Here is a 12,477-nt window from a genome sequence, read left to right on the forward strand (position 1 = left end):
GATTGGTGAGAAGATTTTGCAGTATTTGCACATTTCCTTCTGCTGGCCGTATGACTACAATTCTATCGTGGACAAGAAGAAACTAAATGCCCATCCCAATCATGAATGTGATGTGGATTGGGCAAACGGGAATGAATTGGAGAATCAGTGGAGCAAATTTCTGCTTCTCATATTCAGATTCAAGTAGCAATTACGGGATACGAAATGGTGCGCTTTATTGGCCAAGCTCTTTCATTTGGTTTTGTTTTATTTCGTATTGTTACCCTTTAAGGCGCAACAGTATGTTAAGTTACGATTTCACATGAACTTGATTTCACATGAACAAAGTCGTTTGAAGTCATTTGAACGAACAATTTTGTTTTCGATGATTTGCCAAAAGCATGTCTCAAAACTGATAAATTTTATTTTGCTTTGCTTGTTTCTTGTTTCATTTTTTATTTCATTTCTGCTTGTATTTTCATCCTATTTTAATGACTTATTGCCCAGGAATGTGCAATATTTTAAAGATCATCGTACATTTATCCAATTTATCTTTAAGTTGTACATGTTTTATGAGTAAAGAGAAAGGTAGCATAAATTGTTTCTTCTTTTGTCCCACGGTGAACGGTACACTATGGAAGGTTATTTAATATCATTTTTATCATTACGATTACCACTATACTTCGTTTTACCCCACATTTTTCATCGCTAACTGTAGAAATATGCCTTTTGCAACTTTTGCGTACATAAAGTAGACGGTTTTATCTGATGCTCCGGTTTACGACATGCTTTTGATTTTCGACCCGCTTTTCTGTGTCATAAATTTTTCAGCCATTTTATGGTTTATTACTTGATGGTTTTACACTCGGTCCTGGAAACATAACACTACCGGTCGTAAACTGAATCACTTTAGCATATGGGGAATTCTTGATTCTATTATTAATCTCTTACAGCGCTGTATTTCTTCGCAGACAGCAAGAAAGGTAAACTTTATTCTAAGTGTGAAATGCATCCAGGTGATTTTTATGCACTTATAGTTATTAGTTAAACAACTTTGCTTTTAACTCATAAACAAAAAAAACCGCACGAGATGAATATTGTCCAACACTTGATGATATCATATCTAATTTTCGTTTTTAAGAAATTGCTTTTGGCTTAGACGACAGGTAGCTGGCAGACGTGTAATACTTTTTCAATGAATCCATTCTACCTAGTGTGTGTTGACCATCTTAAGCCAATCATACCAAACATCCGGTGGGAATGTAAAGGAATGTATGGTCATTTGAACGGTTTTTATTTCTTTTCTCATGTTTGCTGAAGAGATTTTGTGACATTCAATGAAAAGTTTCCAAATCATTCAAGACCTTTTTTCATTGCTTTTTTGTAAACCTTTGCATTGCTTTACTCTTACCATTCTGTGAACTATTTCTCTCGTAAATTACGGCATCCTGCGGTGGGCACAAATGAAAAAAAATTGAGACAATCAATGATGTATGGGTTTCACTATTTTCTCGCACTGTTCTTTTTCAACCGTTTTTTTCCAAAGTTGTAATAGAATAAGATTCGGTCAGGATTTTTTCTTTTTGCTTCTCTAATGGCTGCTAACTTTAGCTAACCACTCAACGCTCACGCACCTTCTTCGAAAAAAGCTGTAGGACAATAGGAGAAGTAGAAAATAATCGAAGGTGTTTTTTTCTCAATGAATTTCATTCATCGACATAAGCTTAAGCTCTTTTCACTTGGGTTTAGGTGTGATGATAATTTTAATTGATCGTGATCTAGTTTTACATTTTTTGTGGATTTCCACAGGCTGTGTATAATGTTAAATATGATATGTTTTAGATTTCTTAGCTTCAATTGTTTCCTATATACTGCCGTGTGTGTTTATCGAAACAAGACTAGTTGCAGAAATATTAGTTCAGTGGATTTGTTTCTCCATAAACGTGATGTCAAAAGTCACAAAACAGCGAGATAGTAAAGAATAATTGTGTCGATACTAAACCCATTTTCATATACTTTTCGGGATCAGCTGTCTGGTTGACACCAAACATCCTTGCTACTCCATATTAAATATTTTCTCATTTGCTTTCGGTCATACGCTGCTCACCCCTCTAATACGATCCCCTGATGATTATTGCGGAGTAAATTGTTTGCGAAACACCACCAAAACCGACCACCCTCCCTGCCTTAAAACATGGCTCTAGGGAAACGTATGATGATGGTGGTGCAGTGGTGCAAATTCATGTTGATGACGGTACTGGTAGGTTGATTGGTAGTGCTGAAGGACCGTAATCATAGCGCAATTAATTTCCCTACGCTTAATTACATGTTCCGGACCCTGGCGATGGTTCTGCCTTCGATCGGTTGACAACTTGTTACGGTTGATTGCATTGTGGTGTCCCGCATGCCGTTTCCCATTCTGTCCCCGTGGGTCTGCAAACTGCAGAATGCAAGGAAAAGTCTTTCAAAAAGGGTGTGTTTTATGCCATACTCCCATGTGTCCGCAGTTACGTCGAATCAATTGAATGAAAGATTCGGTCCTCTCCTTTCTTTTTGTGCTTTGAGTTAAAAATCTGTGTGGTGCAGTTTCTTCCGACAGCATCAAACAAGATTGGATACCGGAGAATCTATTCACTTACATTGCCTGATGTATTAACAGCAATTCAGTTGCTTTTGCTGTTGTTTGAAAGATTAGAAAATGGCGTTGGAATAAACATACTGATAGCAATGTTATTGTAGTTTTACTGCATCATTACATATCTCGTTGACTCACGTTATCATTTAACCAAACATTAGTGCAACAGCAGTCCCTTTGCGATATTTTACCCTCCATATCGAAGCAATGATATTCAAGACCTGTGTCTAGCGTCTATCGTCGTGTAATCATGTTTGTTAAGAATAAAAAATTAAAACGTACACAATACACGCTTGATTGACGTGTTACGCCCCCGAAAAGGTTTCGGATCTGATCTGAAGGAGGAATTTTCATATCGCTCTAGCCCTTTCGCAGATCCTGGGCTAACCTATTTTGTTCCATAGAACCGAAGAGTGTGTTTAGAAATGGCCTATGGTACATTACGACAACAAGAGTTTCCGAGCTTCTTGTTTCGATAAACAATTGTTCGCCAGTCTTACGGTTCATGTTCTCAATTTATTGGGAAGAGTATTTAGTTTCAAGTTTATGTAATGGTGTTTAATTTTGGTTTATTCTTGCGTTTTTACAGCACATTTTCTTTGAAGAATGTATTAATTCATTTTTTTGCTTAATCGATTTTATATGAAAATATTGCATAAGCTTGAAGGAGTTGGCATTAATTAATAGTTATCAATTATTAGGTTTTAGTATTGGTGTAGTTGTTTTATTTTTGTAGATAAATCGTTAGCAATCGTTTTTTTATCTCCATGTGATGAAATTTATTTTTATTCATTACACACGAACAGAATTATGTTTTCCACATTTAAGGTTTTTGTGATGTTTATTAACCATTATATTTTATTTTTATTATTATTATTATAATTTACTTCCTGTGCCCAATGCAAAACAATATTATAAACTCGTTAATATCATTACCAATACTAATTATATATAAACGATATTAATATACCTTATAGCTCCAAACTACTACATCGTCCAGCATGGAATACTTGGATCGAGATCTTTTACTCGATCTATTATGCATCGTTACGAACGATCGAGACCTCGTAAAGGATACATGCATGATGCTAAAGCCTTAAGAGAAGAAAACTAAAAATCGGTAAAAAAAGCTAAAAAGAAATCACTGAACAAAACTACAAAGAAGCAAGCATTTTGAGGCCGAATCTTGGCAAGACACCATGACGCTGTTCTGTGGAAATATCCGTGTATCTGAAACTGGAAGAGGACCCATCCTGTCACAGACCTGCAAGTTTATCGAGGCAAAAAGAAAATCTCAACATCGAAATGAAAGCCCTTCAGGATCAGCATCTTTCCTGTCGCTCTTTGCCGTCCCGCCAGTTATGCGCCCAGGATATGCAGTATTTTTTTACGGCTTTTGCCGTATTTCGTTTTGGATGGCTCTTGTGAGAAGATTGTTTTCCTAGTTTCCAGTGCATGGTGTGTTCCCGTTCCCTGTGAACTATCCCTTGATACCTATTTTGTTCGTCTCTTCTCGATGATCGCTGATTTTGTTCCACGTAAATGTTGTCCGCTTGCCTCTCACGCTTCACCAAGCATCGTAGACGCTAGGAGGCCAATGTGCGTGGGAGCGGGTGGTGACGATGGTAGCAATTATTTGAAACCTAATATTTCCAAGAACATAGGCTTCCTTTTGTGCAAGATTTCTGCGTGCACTGGCACACCGGTGCGTTTTTTCGCCTTTGATTTCCAAGAACCCTTTTTAAAGGTCCTTTTTGTCCCTTTTCTCTCTTGCATAGTCTCTATTGCTCATTGTACCGATCTGCAGGCAGTGAGTTTGTTGATTTGCCACGAGCAAAAACCCCTTATGCGAAGGAGGAGGTACGTTCTGATGACAAAAAAAAAAATCACGGAAATGACAAGAGGATAGGTCGATAGGAAAAGTGGAAAAAAGTGAACAGTACCGGTTGTCAAATAGATATCGATCTGAATCTTCTTACTCCAGAACAAAATTAGATGTGCAAAGGCATTATACAAAACTCGTACAACATCGCGACAAACGTAGTGCATATTTGGTAGGGACGAAGTATGTTTTTTGCTTACCGTGTCTCGATTATTGTAGTTTTCTGTAGTTACTTTACAAAATATTAAACGTAAGGAAATCAAATCATATAATGTTAACTGTTACATGTTATGCCATTTTAATGAAAATTGGTTGAATATCAGTCGCTTTTTTATAATGACATAGAGATTCTGTTTGTAGTAAGCGCTCTTAGATTTAATTGATTCTGACATAGAATACAACACATATCTTTACACAGCAGAAAAAGATGTAAAAAAGAAAAAAAGTTTAAAGTAACACATAAACTGCTTAGCAGCAGTGTACTTCCCAGCCAGAGGTATTCGGATGCGAACATAAATCGGTCGTATATGAATGGAAGATGAATTATTACTTCCTTCTCACTTATGAGGCCGACCCATCCATCTGACGAAGGACGGTTTTATCATTTTTACCTAGAAGGGTGTGAGGGCAGAGTAAAAGGAAAGGGTTTCACGGGCTTATTTTCGTGTTGCTTTACTTCACTGATACTCTGGGGCAAATTAATCATGCTACAAAAACGTTACGCTTACATTAATGATGGTTGAAAGTGTCAAAACTGACTCAACATCGCACCGCAACTTGGCGAGCTTTGATTAGCTTCAGTCAAGCAAAATTCCCCTCAAATATAACGCAATTCCTAATGCGGTTACGGACATTGCGGTTGTGGTCTACATCCATTTGAATATTTCCTATAGGCAACTGCGGTACTTGCTATCATTAAATTTGAATTTTCACACCTCGGCCCATCCTACCTTGGCCAACGCATTAGTAGGTTAGGGGTTTTTGTAAGTTGTTCGATTCTGAGGACCGTGCATCGTGTTCTTTGCGCTTCCTCTTAATCCATATTAATGAGAGTCGGTTTCGTTTTTTTTCGTGCACAAATACTTTTTACGCTCTGTAAATTCTGTGCTCCGACAGGTAACATTTTACTTAGCAAAGCCCCATGTGCCGTGGCAAAGTGCACTGCCGCCGGCTCGCTTCTATGTGTCATTCGAGATGATGGCAAAGACAAACTATTAATCACTCTCCCAACAATGGTCACCTTTGCGGACAACCCGCTGAGGCAATGTGTCGCGGCAGTAGAGGTCTTTGGCAAGTTGGCCAGGAAGTAGTCCCAATTCGTATTCTACATACATCTGTTTGCGCCCCACGTAATGGGATCACCTCTGAACACTGCTTATACCAATGATGATGTATGGGCTATTTATCCATTTATCGAAATGCATCAAAAAAGCGAAACATTTGTATGCCTTTTTGATGGAGCAATAGGGAGGGCAACAATTCACATTTGTAAGCAACGCATATCCAAAATCAATCATGTTTCTTGGAGATTCTTAAAATTCCAGGAATAGCACTTCATCATGAAATTAGTTATATCGCAAGTCGACTAATATCTAATTGCATTTTTTGTGCAACAACCCTCACACCTGACATATGCGACCTAATCGAATGCCGGTGAGCATGTGCTGGAATAAAACCTTATTATCCTGTTCCGCCAGTTCCGGCAAGAACTCCCGGTGTGAGCTACATTCCACGTCACACCACGACTTCCAACGCTGTGACTTCATCGGGTGAACTATGCGGCAAATGAAACAAAAACTGCTTATTGCGATTGCGAATATTAGAGAAGATAAATTCCTATTCCCTTCGGGATTCAATTTCAATATAGAGCAGTGTTGCACAGCTGGAGTTAAGTTGCGCTGTTCCGGATCAGCTTAGGATGATGAACACCTTTGACGAAGGGGTTTTTTTTGTATGCGCTTACACTATTCAATTGTGTCGTCTGCTTGGAATCTCTCTTTTATGTCACTCAAGATCATCTGGAACTAAAAATTCATTAAACACCAACTTTGATAACACCCTGTACAGCACATGAAATCTATATTAATACGTTTAAGGTATACGTACATTTCTATGTTTTTTGTCATTACCTAAGCCAACTTGTTGTGTGCCAACTGTTGTTATCCAAGAATTCTGATTAGTTTATGAGCAACACATTTGAAATCAATAAACTATTTTTTTTGTTCCTTTTGATGAATGCCATTAATAGTATCATTTCACTTTATATCGGTGATTTGGATTTTTTTTTGCATTAACTTACACCCTGATTGGAACTATCGTCTATGAGCTGCGATACAAATTCTACAACCTATCGACCATCGGCCCACTTCTCACCCGCTGGGAGGCAAAGTACTGTTTCCCTTTTTTCCATATGGCTCATTACGGATTATCGGATTTGCGCACATTTTTAGGGTTCGTAAGCCGGAATGAAATTGAGTTTTTACACCTCCACCACCAGTTGATAATTGTGGTACACCGGTCGTGAGACCTTCGAACCTGCTCGGAGTTATTCAAGGTAGTCGGTTATTTCATTAAGAGGATTTATTTAATGATAAAAGGAACTGGATGAGTAGAAGGTGGTTGGCAGCAAAGCATAGGACACTCTGAACGAAAAAAAATGGTATGGTCCAGTGTTGGTCCAGTAGGGGGTGAAGTGTTATGTGTTGATTTTAATTAGTCACGGGAGCAGGCTTACGGTCAATCGTAACCAAACTGGAAATGGTTTGCTTACGGATCGAACACATAATCATCGTTATCGATAATTGGGTGTCGAATAAATTAGAACCCAGACCGATCCTATTGATGTTGGACGATTTTTCGTACCACTTCTGTACGAAACTGTCGTTGATATAGTTTTAATCACTGATTTACAGTACATCAGCAAACGCAGAAAAAACGTAATCCAACATCACATGGCGCAATAAAATGGTTTTGTGTAAAAATAAGCATTTAGTACTACCGAAATTGAGCCGAAACATTTGGTACAACATGTGTTTTAATCTTTTCTTTTGATCCTTATACTGATTTGATATTTATGTTTAATGCATGTTCGAACAAATTGATTCATTTTTGAATAGATTTTTGTTATTTAGTTTTGACGGTGTTTTGACGGTGTTTGCCATATTCTCGTTGTTCGATACTGAGTAACTTTTGAAACATTACTTCTTTCCACAAATAGTTTATTGATTACAACTACGTTGTAACGTGTTGTTGAATATAACTACATAAAATTAAAAAAAAAAAATGAATTAAAAATTAACAGCACCTGCTGTAATGTTTTGCAATGCGTAATAATAATGTCACAAATCAGTGCCGAAATCTAACCCACCCTAAATAAGCATTGATGAGGGGTTACTAAACGATAACCTAATAAAAACACGCAAAAACAAACACCATGGACATACTGAAATAACCTTCTGCGCGATAATTGAATTTTGAAAATGCGAACCATATTGTGGCAATCATCTTAAAGTTTATTCCAGCCCGTACAGGGTGGCGGAAAAATATTTGCCACCACCCTTCGGGTCAGCTGGACCATCCCCTTATCGTTTTGTGCACGAGGGTGCGGTTCTGAATCAGTTTTCTAGCGTCATCGAATGGTATAGTATTCGACACCGAAAGCATATTTTCTTCGATTTTTATAGCCGAAAAACTTGCACCCAATTGCTGTAGACGACCGCGGGTGAGACACTGTTGATGGTGCTAAATGGCCCCTGGCAATGAAGGGCAATGTACCGGCAAGCACTCTCCGCTGTGATAATTGAATAATAAATTAGAACAATCCCGCGCAACGGCGCGTACAACCGTAAGCACGCGACGGCAGACGCGGCGATGAAATTGCGTGTGGCACAGATTCGTTAGTTGTACTGTCCGGAAGATGGCTGGCTACCTTCCAGTAGGTAGATTCGGGAACCCGTTGATTTGAAACATGTAGTTTTGTGTGTTTTGCTTCAAGCGATATGCAAGCCAAACCCCGCAATGGGAAGTTGTGAATTTCCCCCGAGGGCATTTTCTGCTACTGGCCGAAGCAAATGAATCCTGGATATATCATGCTGCTGGCTGGTTCTTCGAAGCATCACCATCAACTCTCGGTCTCGGATGTGAAGGGGTCGTACTATGTCGATGCGTTTCACCCCTCGTAAACTTTGAACAGTCTGTGTTGTGTTGCGGGAGTCATCAAAAAGTCACTAGGGACCACATCAGCGCCATCATCATCATCGTCAATAACAACATCCACTGTCTTCCCACAGCGACACTCAATATCCCGTGTGCTGCTGAATCTTTACCAGTTAGGGAAGGGTACCACCGAACCCCAAATCCGAAGGGTGCTAAAAGTTGTACTTGATCTGATTTAAGTGAAAATTTATTGCATAAATTATTTATTGAATTATCTTCGCCGTAGAGACGTGTTTCGTGTGCAGCAAGCGCTCTTACTGCAGGACAGGAAGAATCGTCGTGTCCCATACGCCAACATAGAATGTGAATATTCAAACGATGCGGGGGTAATGGAAAATGTTCCCTTTTTCAGATGCACCGGCTTCTGGCAGAATTTACTGCGTGAGAATGTCGATGATCTACGGATGTTGATTGAGTTGTTTTCATTGCTTGTTCAAGATGTTTGAGTGTTTATTTTCCTAATTAAATCAAAGATCTGCAAACATCATATGCTCATGGCATAGCTCAACATTTGTTCGGCGCAGAATGTTTGCGAAGCGGACAAGGCTGGTAGCCAAACACAACGCTATGCGGCCAATTGCAAACCGATGGACGGTGCACATTGCATGGTGTACATGGTTTGCTTTACGTAAAATTGATTATTTGTTTACTGTTTTTTACTTTGTCACGGTCACTCGTTTCGTTTGACTGTTGCAACGCATGTAGTAGCAGAAGTAAAATGAACGATTCAAAAAGTTGGAACATTAGACAAACATTGCTTTTTCTGGGTATTTATTGCACGCGGTTGAATATTTAGCACTTCATGTCCATGTAAGCATCGGTGAGTAATATGGAGCTTGAGAAAATACAATCCATTGCTTTGCTTTGGGCAAAACGATTGATCGTATCACCGGAATTGATGGGATTATGTCATTGTGTGCTCACTATTTGTATCGAATTGGTCCGGATTTGCCAGTCCAACTAAGGTGTCCAACTAACCTGTATACATTTCACTCTTCGAATACATTTACCGTGAACTGGTCAACCACTATGAAACGCTTTGCATATTGGGGCTTTTTTCAGATAGGAAACTAAAAACAACAAATATGTAAGGGTGATTTTACGCAAACCTATTTATGCATACTAGTTAACTAATGTAACGCGACAGTTTTACGAAATTATCACAAAGCTTGAATCCATACTCACTTAATTCCTCACTTATAATCCATTATAAAGCATTTTGTTCGTCCTGCAGAAACTTCTGTAGATCCTTCCTTCCTTTACATGGTACAGATTCTTCTGACTGTTTCATTAATTTCATATTTCACATTGTATTTTTGCCTTGTCGGAGAAATTCATCCATAGTGTTGCGAAACGTTTCATAATCGATCAGGATTCGATGGAAGCGTTACTCTGTAAAATCTACACGCAAATGGTCCGAGGGATTAGCATGTATAGAATTTGCTGCATTCCTCCCCTTACTGTATGTATGTATAATCACAGTGCAAAGAGCCAGCAGTCTCTCAACGCCACCGGCCCCACACCTGAGCTCTAGACGAAATCATCATAGATGTCACCAACGCTTCTTTCAGCATCCTCGACTATCGATTCGGCGCAGCTCGTTTGAAATATTTTCAACCACATCCATCGCTCACGAACCAAACCCGTCCAAAAGTGACAAGGGTTGGTTAAATCGTATGAACCCTCTTCCCCTCTCCGATGGTCCACATTCTTCTCCACAACGGTAGCTTGTTACCGTTGGCAGGAGAAAACCTTTTGCCTGTGAATTGAGGATTGAAAATTAAGTCCATCCGTGTTCGAACTTCGATAAACGGATTACTTCCCATCCAATCAAACTGAAATTTCCAAATCCCCAAAATGACTGCCGTTGATGAATGTTGGCGCCCTCGTGCCTCCTTTTTCTGAAGGATGTTACACCTCGCGTTAGATAATTCTTAACAGACTGCTATTGGCTAGCGGTGAGCGTACGGTGCTTTCCAACGCTCCGGTCGGTGGACATTCGCTGTATTGACTATCAGCTGCTGTAACGTCGTGTCATAGGATGTCCCCCAACGTTGGAATGGCAGCGTGGTACTACGATAGAACATACGTTGCTCGTACGAACGTACCGTCAGGATTTGTGTTTCGAGTACGTGAGTGTCATTGGAATGGAATTCATAGTAACCAAGTGACCGATGAGTGTCTCTCGATACAATTCCGTTTTAACTGGTGACCATTGATGTAATGTACACATATTGAATGTTTCGGCTCTACTTGCAACGCTAGATGTATCGATATGCACGTTCAGATCCCATAGGAGTTGCAGCGATCATCATCTCAGAGTTAACCGCGTTTTTTGCTTCTTCCTGTTAATGCTATCTGTTCTTAATGAGCATTCTTAGCTATTATTTCTATGGAGCATACAAGAATTTTAAAGTTTCAAGGCACTTTTAGAATACGCTACCTGTTAAAAAATATCTTCTGGTGATCGTCGAGTTGTTAACTTTTATCACAAAATGTTGATGCTGACCTTCGGATCAGCGGCATTCATTCGATGGATGCGGCATCATATACTGACGATGCGAAGTAGTACCTTCCAATCCAATTCAAACAAGCAGACCCGTTGCGTCTTGAAACCGATTTCAGAACGTATCCCTCCTAATGCTCCATGAATGGTCTAGAGTTATTTGTTGAGAAGTGTCGTTACGTTTTCAAGAAAATGAAATGTCCTGTTTTGGCGAGTACACATTGAACGGTCCTTGACCGCAAAAGCTGTGGTAGACTACTCCTCGACGAAAAGTTGTACTAGAGCCCATTGCCACCAAAGGTAATCAGTTAATTGCCTTTCTAAAGTAAATAATACGTAATCTCAGCGATCCGGTAAGATGTTGTATTATTTCTTTGTAAGTTCAGTGGCTGACTATGCATCCTTAGTGTGTTGGTTATGGTCAACAAGCTTCTTACGTTGCTGGAGTCTATACAGCGCAAAATAACGCAAATTGCTGTAGCAACAAAGAGTGCCAATATTGATTATCAAAGGAGTTTTTGACTATCGGGTTGAGCTGCCGTGTATACGCGCTGAATTTCTTTGTTGTTATGTGCCGCGACATCCAAGACATTCAATAGGTATAAAAAAGAATAGCGGTACTGTCTACCCTCCTAAAACGACCTTAATCCGTTCCAATTGTATTCTGGTAAATCTGGTAAATTGTAACAGTTATGGAAATGTAGTAATTAATTCTTTATCGTTATAGTTAATTTCTCTCAAATCGTCAATTGTTTAGTTGTTTTGAAAAGTGGTCGAAAATGATTTTTGTTTTAATTAATACATCCATCAGCATTCGGGAAGATAGGTCATTCTTCTAGTTTGTTAGATGATCTTTTTTTCAATTCCTCATCTTGATCAATCAATTCCTGAGTTATTGACCGACGTCACAAGCTCATTTACGGTTGGTTCTCTAATATAATTGATTGACATTCCATGTCAAGCCATAGCCTAGCCATCTTCAATGTTTCAACTTCAGTACTGAGAGCAGCAAAACCAAAAATTAAAAATTCTGCTTTTTTGTAGTAATGAGATATACTCGTTTTGTGATAAACTAGTTGATAGGTGTACTCGTTATGAGGGGTACTAAGGTTGTTTATCGATTTTATTAATGTTTCAAATTTTAAAAACCTTTATCACTCGTTTCAAACGTGTGCGTTTTTCAATGAAGATAATAAAAAAACATAATAACGCCACCTTTCACTAAATTGTTCGCCAAAACAAGTAGAAACAAAATACTCA

Source organism: Anopheles funestus, chromosome 2RL (genome assembly GCF_943734845.2).
Source record: "Anopheles funestus chromosome 2RL, idAnoFuneDA-416_04, whole genome shotgun sequence".
Classification (NCBI taxonomy): domain Eukaryota; kingdom Metazoa; phylum Arthropoda; class Insecta; order Diptera; family Culicidae; genus Anopheles; species Anopheles funestus.